Source organism: Triturus cristatus, chromosome 12, assembly GCF_964204655.1.
Source record: "Triturus cristatus chromosome 12, aTriCri1.1, whole genome shotgun sequence".
NCBI classification, from domain to species: domain Eukaryota; kingdom Metazoa; phylum Chordata; class Amphibia; order Caudata; family Salamandridae; genus Triturus; species Triturus cristatus.
The window spans coordinates 441,696,193-441,708,985 of record NC_140595.1 but is presented as its reverse complement, the minus strand read 5'-3'; positions in this window follow the sequence as shown (position 1 = coordinate 441,708,985).

The following is a 12,793-nucleotide window of genomic DNA, read 5'->3' as shown; positions in this document are numbered from 1 at the left end:
CGACAGGTAGACCTGTTCCAAAGGGGCCCTTCAATTGTTATAGGTGTGGTGACCCGGGTCACATTGCCTCTGATCCTAAGTGTCGCCTGTTTGGTAAGACCGCACCCACTGGTGCTCCACCCCGGCAAGTAGCTAGTGTTAACTTTGGGGAGGAGGTAGCAGTCCAGGAGGGTGGGGGTCCCGGGCAGATGACCCTAGTCTCGCTAGGAGACAGTGAGATGGTCCCCGAAACTTACTTGCCCTCTAACACTAAGAAATATGGGCAAGTAGTGACCATCAATGGAAAGAAGGTTGAGGCTCTTAGAGATACAGGAGCCAGCGTGACCTCGGTGAGGCAACACCTGGTGTCTCAAGAGCAGATTGTACCCAATGCCTACTGTAGGGTTGTCAATGCTGACAACGTAGAGAGTCGTTGTCCAATGGCTCAAGTTCCCTTTGAGTGGGGGGAGGTCTCTGGTACTCTACAAGTCGCTGTGAGAACTGACATGCCTGTAGACTGTCTGCTAGGGAACGACCTGGAGAGCTCCCCTTGGGAAAATGTGGAGAAGACCACGCATCTGAGGATGGTGGGTCTACCCGACTGGGCGTGCGTGACCACCCGGTCCATGGCAGCCAGTAGGGGTGTTGAGAGGGTCCTGGAGCCTGAGGGAGAGGTCCAGGAACCGGCCTTAGGGAGAAGGCGCAGGAGGCGCGGGAAACCGGCCCCCAAAGTTCCCACGGCCCAGGAGGAAGTAGACCCTGAGGGGGATGCTCTGGAGCCTACCGGGGAACAGATTGCCGAGCTGGGAGACCTGCCTGAGCTGACCCATTGGCAGCAAGAAGGAGGTCCCTCCAGGGAGGAATTCTGCAGGGAGCAGAAAGAATGCCCTTCTCTCGTGGGTATGCGGCAGCAGGCTGCAGACCAGGCCAATGGTGTTCAGGCCAAAACACACTACGTGTACTGGGAGAGTGACCTCCTGTATTCCGAGCCTAAGGCTGCTGAACCTGGGTCAGCCCGTGTGCTGGTGGTACCCCAGAAGTTCAGAACCTTCCTACTGGGGCTGGCTCATGATGTGCCTTTAGCAGGACATTTGGGGATGGACAAGACCTATGACAGGCTTGTCACCCACTTTTACTGGCCCCAAATGCACAAGAATTCAGATTCCTACTGCCGAACCTGTCAGACTTGCCAGGCAAGTGGTAAGAGCGGAGGGAAGCACAAGGCTCCTCTGCAACCTTTCCCTGTGGTCGGTACACCATTCCAACGAGTGGGTATTGATATTGTGGGGCCTCTGGACCCCAAGACAGCCCTGGGCAACAGGTTCATCCTGGTCTTGGTGGACCATGCCACCCGGTACCCTGAAGCCATCCCTCTGAGGACAGTGACGGCCCCCGTGGTGGGACGGGCACTGATGGGAATTTTCTCCCGAGTGGGATTCCCTCTAGAGGTGGTGAGCGACAGGGGGACCAATTTCATATCCACATATATGAAATCCCTGTGGAAGGAGTGTGGGGTAACTTACAAGTTCACCACTCCTTACCACCCCCAAGGAAATGGGTTGGTTGAGAGATTCAACCAAACCCTCAAAGGCATGATCATGGGCCTGGACGGTCCAATGAGGCGTAAGTGGGACGTCCTCTTGCCATGCCTGCTCTTCGCTTACCGAGAGGTGCCACAGAAGTCTCTAGGATTCAGCCCCTTTGAGCTTCTGTATGGTCACCCGGTAAGAGGACCTCTGAGTTTGGTAAAGGAAGGCTGGGAGCAATCTCCCAGGAAACCTCCCCAGAATGTATATAGTTACATGCTGGCCTTCCGAAACCAGACTAGGCGTTTCAGGCAACTTGCTGAGACAAATCTGGAAGCCAGCCAGGAGGAGATGAAGCGGTGGTACGACCGGAATTCCACTCTGGTAGAGCTTCAACCTGGACAAAAGGTGTGGGTCTTGGCCCCAGTGGAGCCTTGTGCACTTCAGGATAAGTGGACAGGTCCATTTGAGGTTGTGGAGCGCAAAAGTCCTATCACCTACTTGGTGGACATGCGGTCTCCCAGGAACCCTTTGAGGGTCCTACATGTTAACCGCCTTAAGCCCCACTTAGAGAGGACCGAAGTGGGCATGCTGCTGGCCACTGATGATGGAATGGAAGAGGAGACCGAGCCTCTTCCTGACCTCTTAGTGGCCTCTGAGAAAGATGGGTCAGTGGATGGAGTTAACCTCTCACCCACCCTGACGCCCGAACAACAGGAAGATTGCCGCCACTTGCTGGGGCAGTTTCCAAATAGATTCTCCCTGGTTCCTGGTGTCACAGATTGGTGCGTCCATGATGTGGACACAGGAGACAGCTTACCTGTGAAGCACAAGGCTTACAGGGTAACTGACAGGGTCAGAGCTTGCATCAAGGAGGAGGTCTCCAAGATGCTTGCGCTAGGGGTGGTTGAGTCCTCCAGCACTCCTTGGTCCAGCCCCGTGGTCTTGGTCCCAAAGGCTGCTGCGCCGGGAGCCACACCTGAACTCCGGTTCTGTGTGGACTACAGGGGACTCAATTCAGTAACGAAGACTGACGCGCACCCCATCCCCAGAGCTGATGAGCTCATTGATCGGCTGGGGGCTGCCCGGTTCCTCAGCACGTTTGATTTAACGTCTGGGTACTGGCAGATCGCCTCGACCGATGGGGCCAAAGAGAGGTCAGCATTCTCTACACCAGATGGGCACTTCCAGTTCCGAGTCATGCCATTTGGGATGAAGAATGCCCCTGCCACCTTTCAGAGGTTGGTCAATCAGGTACTGGTTGGGCTGGATGCGTTCAGTGCCACCTACCTGGATGACATCGCAGTGTTCAGTGCCACCTGGCCCGAACACCTGCGCCACCTCTGGGAAGTGTTGATGGCTCTGCGCCAAGCAGACCTCACGATCAAGGCAAGCAAGTGCCAGATCGGGCAGGGTTCCGTGGTGTACTTGGGACACCAAGTGGGGAGTGGCAAGGTGGCACCCTTGCAACCCAAAATTGAGACCATCCTGGCTTGGGAACCCCCCAAGACGCAGACCGCAGTGAGGGCCTTCCTGGGGCTCACTGGGTACTACAGGAGGTTTGTCAAGGGCTATGGAACGATCGTTGCCCCCTTGACAGAGCTGACTTCTAAGAAGCAGCCCAGGAACGTGATCTGGACTGACACCTGTCAGAAAGCTTTCGACACCCTGAAGACTGCCATGTGCACGGCGCCCGTGCTCTTGGCCCCTGACTTCTCCAAGGAATTCCTAGTGCAGACAGACGCTTCAGAGCATGGTGTAGGGGCTGTTCTCTCACAGATGACTGAGGAGGGCTGGGACCAACCCGTAGCCTTCATCAGTAGGAGGTTACTTCCACGGGAAAGTAGGTGGAGTGCAATTGAGCGAGAAGCATTTGCTGTGGTCTGGGCGCTGAAGAAGCTAAGACCCTACTTGTTTGGGTCTCACTTCCGGGTTCAGACGGACCACAGGCCCCTCAGATGGTTGATGCAAATGAGGGGTGAGAACCCGAAGCTGTTGAGGTGGTCCATCTCCCTACAGGGTATGGACTTTACGGTGGAACACCGTCCTGGTACAGATCACGCCAACGCTGACGGTCTGTCCAGGTATTTCCGCCTTAGTGACGAGGAACCCCCTGGGCAAGGGTAGTTCTCCCCACATTTCAGCTGGAGGGGACACGTGTTAGACCTGGCACCTTGGCGTGAGTTTCCCTTCCACTTTTTGATGGTGTGCCTCGATTGTTTTGCTGGTGTTGTCCGCTCAGGGCACTGCGCCGCGGCTAATCCGTGCCGCAGTGCAAGTGCTCCCTAGGTAAAGTGTACCTGTAATTGATGTTCATGATTGGTTTATTGGATTCACTGTCAGTCCCCAGTAGAGTGCACCAGGGGTGCCAGGGCTTGTGAATGCCAATGCTGCTGGTGGGCTTGCAGCGCTGGTTGCGCCACCCACAGGAAGCGGCCTTGAAAAATGTGTCTAGGGTCTGCCACCGCAGACCCTGTGCGCGGTCCGGGACCGTCGCGCTGACTGCGCAAGTGCCCCCACTTGCCAGTCCCTAAACCTTCCCTTACCTACATATTAGCCACCCCTCTGGTAGGCCCAAGGGCAGGGTGCATTGTAGGCATAAGGTAGGACATGCCCTGATGTGTGTGGCATGTCTTAGTAGTGAATTACAGCCATTTTCATTCTTCACTATTGAAGGCTACCTGCTCTCCATAGGCCAGAATGGGCTGCTGGGATCACGCCAACGCTGTGACCCCAGTGGACTCAGAGAGCATGGTAGAGTGTCAAGTTTAGTATGCCTGAACTCAGAATAATAAAATACTTCTTGTAGTCAAGTTTATTTTAATATCCTGGATTTGTAAATACTACTTTTAGAAAGTTAGTATTTACTGACCTGACCATCTCAGTCCGCCTCTGCTGTGTGTGTGTGTTCTGCCTCGCAACAGTAAGGAGCAGGGTTGGGGAATCCCCAGAGACAGGTTGGCTGCCAGGTGGTGGGTAGAGAGATTACACCAGGATGGGTGGGAGGAGTACACCTTGACTCTTGAATAGACCTATGCTCTGCCACCACAAAGCCGGCTCCGCCCCCTGTGGAGCGGCTGATGTCTCTGCCCTGCTGCTGAAAGGAAAGAGCAGAGTCACCATAACAAAGGGCTCCAGAACTGGACTGAGCCAGGCCTAGGCCCCCTGGCGCTAAAGAACAAAAGAATCATGGTATAAAAGTAGGAGCCTGGCTCCTAAGAAATCAGAATCCTGTTTACCACAAAGAACCTCTGCCCGACTAGAAGGAGAAGAAGACGCTGGAGGAGCTGGCCTGCTGCTTGCCTTGCTGAGAAAGGAGAGGAAGAGACTACTGAAAAGACTTTGCTACTTTGTGCTTGAACATTCTCCAAGGGCTTGATCTGAGCTTGCCCCCTGAACTGAACCCCAGGACCAGTGGGTTCTCTGTGCTTTTGCTCGTCCTCCAATTCGAGCCGTGTGTGCATCCCGCTGGAAAGAGACTGCGCCCCTCATCGCCCCTCCTAGGGCCGTGACACTCAGAAGCTTGCCTGCCTCAAACCCGTGAGAGCCCCGCTCCGTCCAGAGCCGCTCTCTGTCCCCGGGCCAGGTCGCCTGCATCCCTGTCACCGCCTGCTACTGGAGCGCGCTGACCACGCTATCACCCCTCCCGCCGGAAGCCGTCCGACGACTGTGATCTACGCCGGGTCATCCAGCTGCACTGACCGTGCCCTGCGACCCCGCTTCGCTATCCCCGGACATCTCAGGCCGCGCCGCCCCCGCTGTGGAGACCCTCCGGCACCGCCGTGCTAAAGGGTCGCTGGCCGCGCCTGCCTACGTGCCCACACCTGCTGATTGAGGACCCAAGAACACTTCCCAAGCTGAGAGTCGCACCGACCTGTGCCGACTCTCCACATCACGAAAGAAGTTCCAGTATCGGGCTCGGGGCCCGCAACGCCTTATTTCCCCGTTCGCAGGAGCCGATCTCTGTGAGTACTGGAACTACAAGTAACATTTGCAAGAGACTACAAAGTATCCATTTGAAGCTACGAACAAAGAACATTTGCCTGCTTTATAACCTGGTGGCCTAGCGAAAACGTTATTGGTCTTGTGATAAGTCTGCTGAGATATATACCTATTTTTACATAAAGAAGCGTATTTTTATATATATCCAGGTCTGGTGTCCGTTTCTGGGGGGGATTGATGTATTTACTGTGCGTATGATTGTAAGTGCTTAACCAACAACGCCTGAGGAATCGCCTTGGCTGCTCACGCCACGCACCTAGAGGGTGAGCAAGGGTCATTCAAAAGGGGTTATCCTGCGCCCTGACGTAGAGGAGAGGGTTCCTGCTTGACACAAGGGCCACCTTGCGCCAACCGGAGATCCCCGACTCTAACAGGAGTTAAATTAGAAAAGAAGATACCAATCCACTAACTAAATTGCACAGGATGTAACCAGGAAACATTGAGTCCAAATCCCTGCTTATTGCTTTGACTAAGTCGTAAGATCTTATGCAAACCACTTTACTACACTGTTTCTCATTTTCTTTGATTGTGAAATTCAAGATCACCTTGAAGTAATTCAGTTTGGGGTGTGACTCGTACAAAATTCTCTTGTGTATGGTTTAATCACCGTAATGTTGCTCATCTATATTAACAATAGAGGCCACGTATAGGAGAGCATATAACAAGTGATTTTTCTCTCAAATTCCTCATGGCCTTATTATACAGTGGTGAGGGTTGGTGGGCAGAGGAATGGCTTTATGAATATTTCTAAGTTCTTTAGAAACTTTCACGTTTAATAAATGACACTAAATGCAGTGATTTCTTCTAGTTGCTGAATTAAAATCCTTCTAAAGTTTAAAGAAAATCACATTTTTAGACCTTTTAAGTCTTCATTATATTTGTGCGTGTTTGTTGTGTAATTTATATGTCAAACATTTTGATAGCTCAGCTAATGCTTTAGCATTTAGGCAAAAAGCAGGCCCTTGATTTTGCTCTTGCTCACCTGTCACTATTAATCTGCAGTCTTGCTTACACTTACCAATATTCCTGACTCCCCCCAACCTTGCAGTCACTTTATATGCAAGATGTTAACACAATATAACTTTTAATATCATTGCTATAGGTGCACAGACATGCCTATGGTTAGTTTATTGCATTCCTTTGAAATGATGAATTGTATTGGTTATTTATATAGATAGTTCTTTCCATAGCCCTCATGAGGCCTAAAGTGCTTTCTTAGATACTTCTGTTTATTATATATATAGGACCTCATTTCCTTAGCAAGGACATCAAGTGCTCTGTTTTACATCAAGTGGCTAAGCACCCTTAATAGTGCATGGTTGAAAAAGGGTTGTTTGATGTAGAGGGAACATATTGCTTAGGTGTGTTAAGTTTGATGTCGCTGTGCATGAGCATGAGTGTTGCAGATATGTGCATTTGTGGGGATGATATGTGGAGTTCACTAGCACCTAGCAGATTTCCCTTCATCAGTTTCTAGGTCTGTCTGTCTATTTGCATGTGTTTATGCTGTTTATGGCCTGTTACTGTGTATTCAGTCATAGTCTGATTTTACTATTTTCTATTGAATATGGCAAGGCTCTAAGAGCATGATGATCTTTATGACTGTGTTGCCCTTGGTATTTCTTGGCTTGTAGATTGTGAGCCACAGATAAAGAACCTCCCTCACATGAGAGGTGATGTGAGAGTGCGGTCCCGAAGCTAGGTTGAAAATAAATGGGTCCCATGACTTGAAGCATTCAACAGTGAGAGAATGCATCTGCTTTATGGTCATATCGCTTTAGAACATGGGAGGTACAGTACTGTTTCATCACCAAGAACCAAAATAATGGAGACACCCTACACAAGGAGATTCTAATAATTTGTACTATATTTCAGCAGACCACATTTAAATTTGCTCTATTCTCATGACTGAATCTCACTCTGTCTTGAATCCCAAACAGGGTAAACTCAGTCATTTATCCTTCTGAGAATAATAATGTGAATACCATTAAACTGGGGAACAGTAAAATCATATATTTACAGCATTTTGAATTCAGAACTGGAGTGTTGGGTAGTTTAAACAAGCACTGGCAAAGCCATCATGTTTAACAATATGTAGTGCATGCTCACAAAAAATCCACAGACTCATTGGCATTGATAATACGCGCATGCAAATATACAGGCATAAGAAAACCCCTATATGGCCATAGATCAGCAGATAAACATGGAAACAGACCTACAGGTACCCAGAAACATAAACCACCTATTAAAAAAACACCCATGCTCACAGACCACATGATGTGTTATATTGATTGCTTCAATAGCACTTTAAGCTGTGGAAAGGATGTTTACAACTGCTAGATGTGAAAAGAAAGTGGGATGAAGGGAAGAAGAATGAAGGAGCAAGAAAGGGCCTAATGGAGGGTGTGATCTTTGCCAACATGGAAGTCAGCAGTAATTGATTTACAACATTGTGTGTGTGCATGTCCTATAGGAAGGACGAATGAAAGGAAAACAGGCTACAGAAGAGGGAAGAGGAGAAAGAGGGGGTTGGAGAAATAAATCGGGGCTCAACCGATGTTTAGAAATAGTATATTGCTAGAAAGATGCCATGGCAAGTGAAGTACCCATATCTATTTACCAAAACACTGAAGCTAGGAGGCAGCCAATAAACATTCAGGCACACATACACTGTCCCAAAAAACATTGATAAAGTCAATCAGTACACAAGTAGGTATTGAAAGAGTGTCAAGGGAATGAACAGACACAAAAAGATAGCTGTCTAGATAGAGGTTTTGGTCAACTTAATCCCTAGACTCTTTGCCTACAAAAATGTATTTTGAGTTGCAGGAAAGATTTATGTAAATGCCCATACAATCACTGGCCTCTCTTTAGAGCAACCCCTTCCAATGTCTGACTGGCTAACAGAATATGTCAATAGCCATGCCGATTTTATATTCCCTTTTTGAAATGATCACTAGTTATAAATTTGTATGTATGTTTGGGTACTTATACAGAGCAAACAGCTGGGAAACAATGGAGCACTAAACGGAAGGGCAAGAACCAAGATACATTGTTGAAAAGGTTGACTGTGAGGGAGAGGGAAGGTGGGTAACTAGCAGTGAGGGGATATAGATCTATGAACAGATGAGTCTTCACTTCATGCCTGAATTTCAAGGGAGAGAAATGAATAGAAGTTCCAAGAACAGAGAGACTGTTAGAATGCCAATGGGTGGTCTGTTGCAGATGAGTGCGTAGACCATGAGTACTCACAAACATTTCCTGGGGGCCGCAAAGTGCTGTCTGTGGCACGCCCGAGGGCCGCACCGATGCCAACAATGGGAGAGTCGGGTGATAAATGTGAGCATAGAGGGACTCGAAGCAGATACATGTTGTGGATAACAAACCGAGCCTTCACGTGACTTCTGTGCCACCTATTCTCCATTCTCATGCATTAAAATTAAAGTGAAGACATTAACTTATAATGTAAAACATGAGAAGGAAAGATATACTCATCTGGTGGCGGAACTCCAAAATATGAAACCAGAAAACCTGGTATCAGTCCTGGCATCCCCACTTGATGAAATTGTGTGATCCTATGCAATTTGTTAATTTCACTTTGCCTCCTTTTTCTTCATTAACACATATGGGAGCCCCTCAAAATACTTATAAGAGTTCAGGAATAGGATATGTCCAGTACAAAACCTTCGTGTTTGATTTAATAAACGAGAATGGTGTTCCAATGATATAATAACCAAGGCTAATCAAAAGGTGCACCTGATCAATGGCTTCCCTCTTGGTTCACTAATAGCATTCTTTTCAGGATAGGGGTGGCATGAAAGTTTAAAAGATCATGTTTGAAAACTATCACTGCTATCAAATGCCTCTCAATGCAGTGACAATCTGATCTACTAAGGTACAACTCTCACGCATGTTAATAAAATACACTTGTTTGCAGAGAGTTTAAAACTAAAGGTTTAGTTATTATGAATTTAGTTATCTACTTCATATTGCCTGTGGGTGTGTTAATATTTCTTTTGAAATTGAAATATTAGAATTAAGACAGTGCTTTAAGTTGAAATATTATAACATGTGTACTATTTACCTTGACGATATTTGCCCCCAACGAGTGCAGCCTGTATTGTAGTATTTTGTTTCTAGTCATGGGTAGGACATAATTTATTTCCACTTCATGGGTGGACAATTCGAACTGGACAAAGGTTACGTTGTAGCTGAAACATGTTGTTGATCTTTTCAATAAATAAATTAATCAGTTTTGGACTGCCGCAGTTTACTTAGTTTTACCGTAAACCTTGCGGAATTTTAGACGGATGGGCAAGTCTCTCATATTTAGGTGTGTGTGAATGCAATTTTAGGAGTGGAGTGTAAGGGATATAGAGGTAATGGGGGGGCAAGTGTATTATTACTCCAGTATCAACTATCATACCGGAGTATTAAATATGAAATACATTAAAAAAGAACGTAATATTTTTAGAGTCATTTAGGCAAATTATTTTAAAATAGCAATAAAAGGTTTTAGGAGCGAGATGTAAGGGATATAGGGGGAATGGGTGGGAAAGTGTATTAATCAGGTTCAAATAAAATAACTTAAGTATTTCATATTTAATACATTTAAAAATTATTTTACATGTTTAAAAAAATGTATGCAAATTAATTTACAACTATCATAAATTGTTTTAGGAGTGGGATGTAAGGGATATAGGAGCAATGGATGGGGAAGTGCAATAATACTCAGGTATCAAATATGATAGCTGAGTATTAATTTAAATAATTAATGAACACATATTTTACATGACATTTTTTACAAAATTTATAATACTCAAAAAAGGTAACTAACATTTTTTTTAATGGATCCAAAAGAATATTATTGTTCTAAAAGAGAATCAAACGAATCACTAAGTTAATTTATAATATTTAAATTAAGATTTTCAATAAATATGTTATTATAATTATTACATTTACTTACAAATATTTGTAAAGTACAACAAATATAAATAAAAAATATATATATAAAGCATATTTTTTCATAATGTAAAACATATTTATTACCTTAATTAAACCTGTTTCCCACCATTTTCCATTGCCTTCTATTGAAGAAAGTGTCCTTTTTTAATTCTTATTTTTCCAGCATTACTTAAAACTGTTTCTACAGTCGGTGGAGGGTCACGGTCAAGATCGGAAGCAAACAGGAGCTGTGGTTAGGTAAGAACAGTTTAATTTACTTTTTAAGACATATATGTATGGAAATGTATTGTAACGAGAGATGGAGGGAGGTATATAGATGTTATTTAGTTGAACAATGTATGTACTTCTTGTTTTAACCTGTTTTAAATCCCCATATAGGTTGTTTTCGTATGTACACATTGGGAAAATATTTTTAACAATTGTTTCAAAAAAGAGAAAGAATTATGAAAACAATTTTGGAAAACCTATTTGAAATAAAAGCAATTTTCTAAATATTTTTACATCTCGTTTTTTTAATTTGTTTAGTTTTGGAAGAAGAAGACAATGCTTTTGAAGAAAAACACTTGGATCTTTGCATTGCTGTTTTGATTTTCTATTCAATTTGTTTGGGTATTACATTTGTTCATTATTTTAAACAAAAAATTGTTTGGGTAATCCGGTTTTGGATTGGGTTATTTCTGGATCTTCAAAAAAAGCATTGTGAAAAATGGACTGCTTTTTTTAGGGGGGGGGGGGTTGGATGGGTCATTTGGATTTGAATCAAACGTTCTGGATTGCTGGATCACTTGAGACTTTCATGAGAGGTTTCTTAAAATATTACCAGGAGCTGAAGAAAGAAGTCAACTACAGGTAGGAAGGGAAATACTCTTTTGAATTTAAAAAAATAATTTCAAAAATGTCAAATTAGGTTGTACGGTCAAGACAGAAGAATAATTTGAGAAGGTATTAGTTGTAGATAGTAGTGTGATAGCCAATATTATAAAGTTAGTATTAAACTCTCATCAATAGAAATTAATTCATTTTGGCCAATAGTTTTTTTCCGACATTTCTTTACTTTCATTAGATATCTGAGGGTTCAGACTACTGGACAATGAATGTACCATTCTCATTTCTCAAATCTTTTTTTTATTTTTTATTTCCTGGAAATATAAAGGTTGGGATGACTTTCTCCAACTAAGTTGAAAGAATTATGCCATCCCTCTATGACATTATTGCTTTTTGCACCTCTCTCTTAACACATCAAGTAACTGTCAACAGGAAACCTTGGTTTCCTTCTATGGCCTGACCTGCTTAGAGGGTGTTAGAAAATGAGGCATTAGTGTTGTGAACTTCACAAGTAATGGGTCTCCAGTTGTACTCCACTGGGAACCAAACACCCATTGTAGCGCTCGACTCTCATAGGGTAGCGAAGCAGAGCAATCCAAGTCTTACTCAAGAGAGGTGGTGTGAGCTACGAATCATCATTCACAGATACACAGAACTAACGCTCAATACATGATTGTCAAGTCTGTGCTTTTTGTTTTGAAAAAGGAAAATATATAGTTATTACAGACACACTATTCAGTATAATGCAGTAATCTGCAAATATACACAAGCTGACGTACACACATCTTGATGACATTGCTTAAACATTCTTACCAATCCCAAAGGGGATCTATATCCACAAATCACGTGTCAGAAACATTCACTTGTATGTAAATGCAATAATTGAGCATAACCTAGGGTGAGAGCACTTAATACTGGCAATAAAGCATGCAAACTTTGATCACAAGTGGCTGTCAACACCGTTATCTCAACGAAGCATTTCACCATAGGAGTCATTAAACATAACCATGACTGAGAGCACTTAATACTGGAAATAAAATAAGCAAACCAGACCCACCAGAATATTGCAGCATGGAAATGTAACGGCACACTATTGTGTTATTTTTTTTACATTTTTGCGGTACTTTATTTTAGTGACGTTTAATTGTTATGTCTTAATAAAAAGGGAATCTGCAGTAAAAAGTCATAGTGTATGCTCTACTAATCACTACAGTGTTCTACATTCACCCACGTTCTAATTTCAGCCTCCAAGACATAAGGACAATGAATTTACCTTTGATGTTGTTAATATTGAAAAGGTCAATGTTAATGTTAATAATGATACATTCATATGCAAGAACCAAATTGCATCTCTACTATCAAATTCACCCGGTATCAGTGTGTACTGCATGTGCAGACTCCTGATTGGCAGTGTGACCCTAACTTTATGTGGCATCTGACTTCATGGTGTTTTGGGAATGCTCACACCAATCCAGCAATGTGTGCTTGATTGGGGC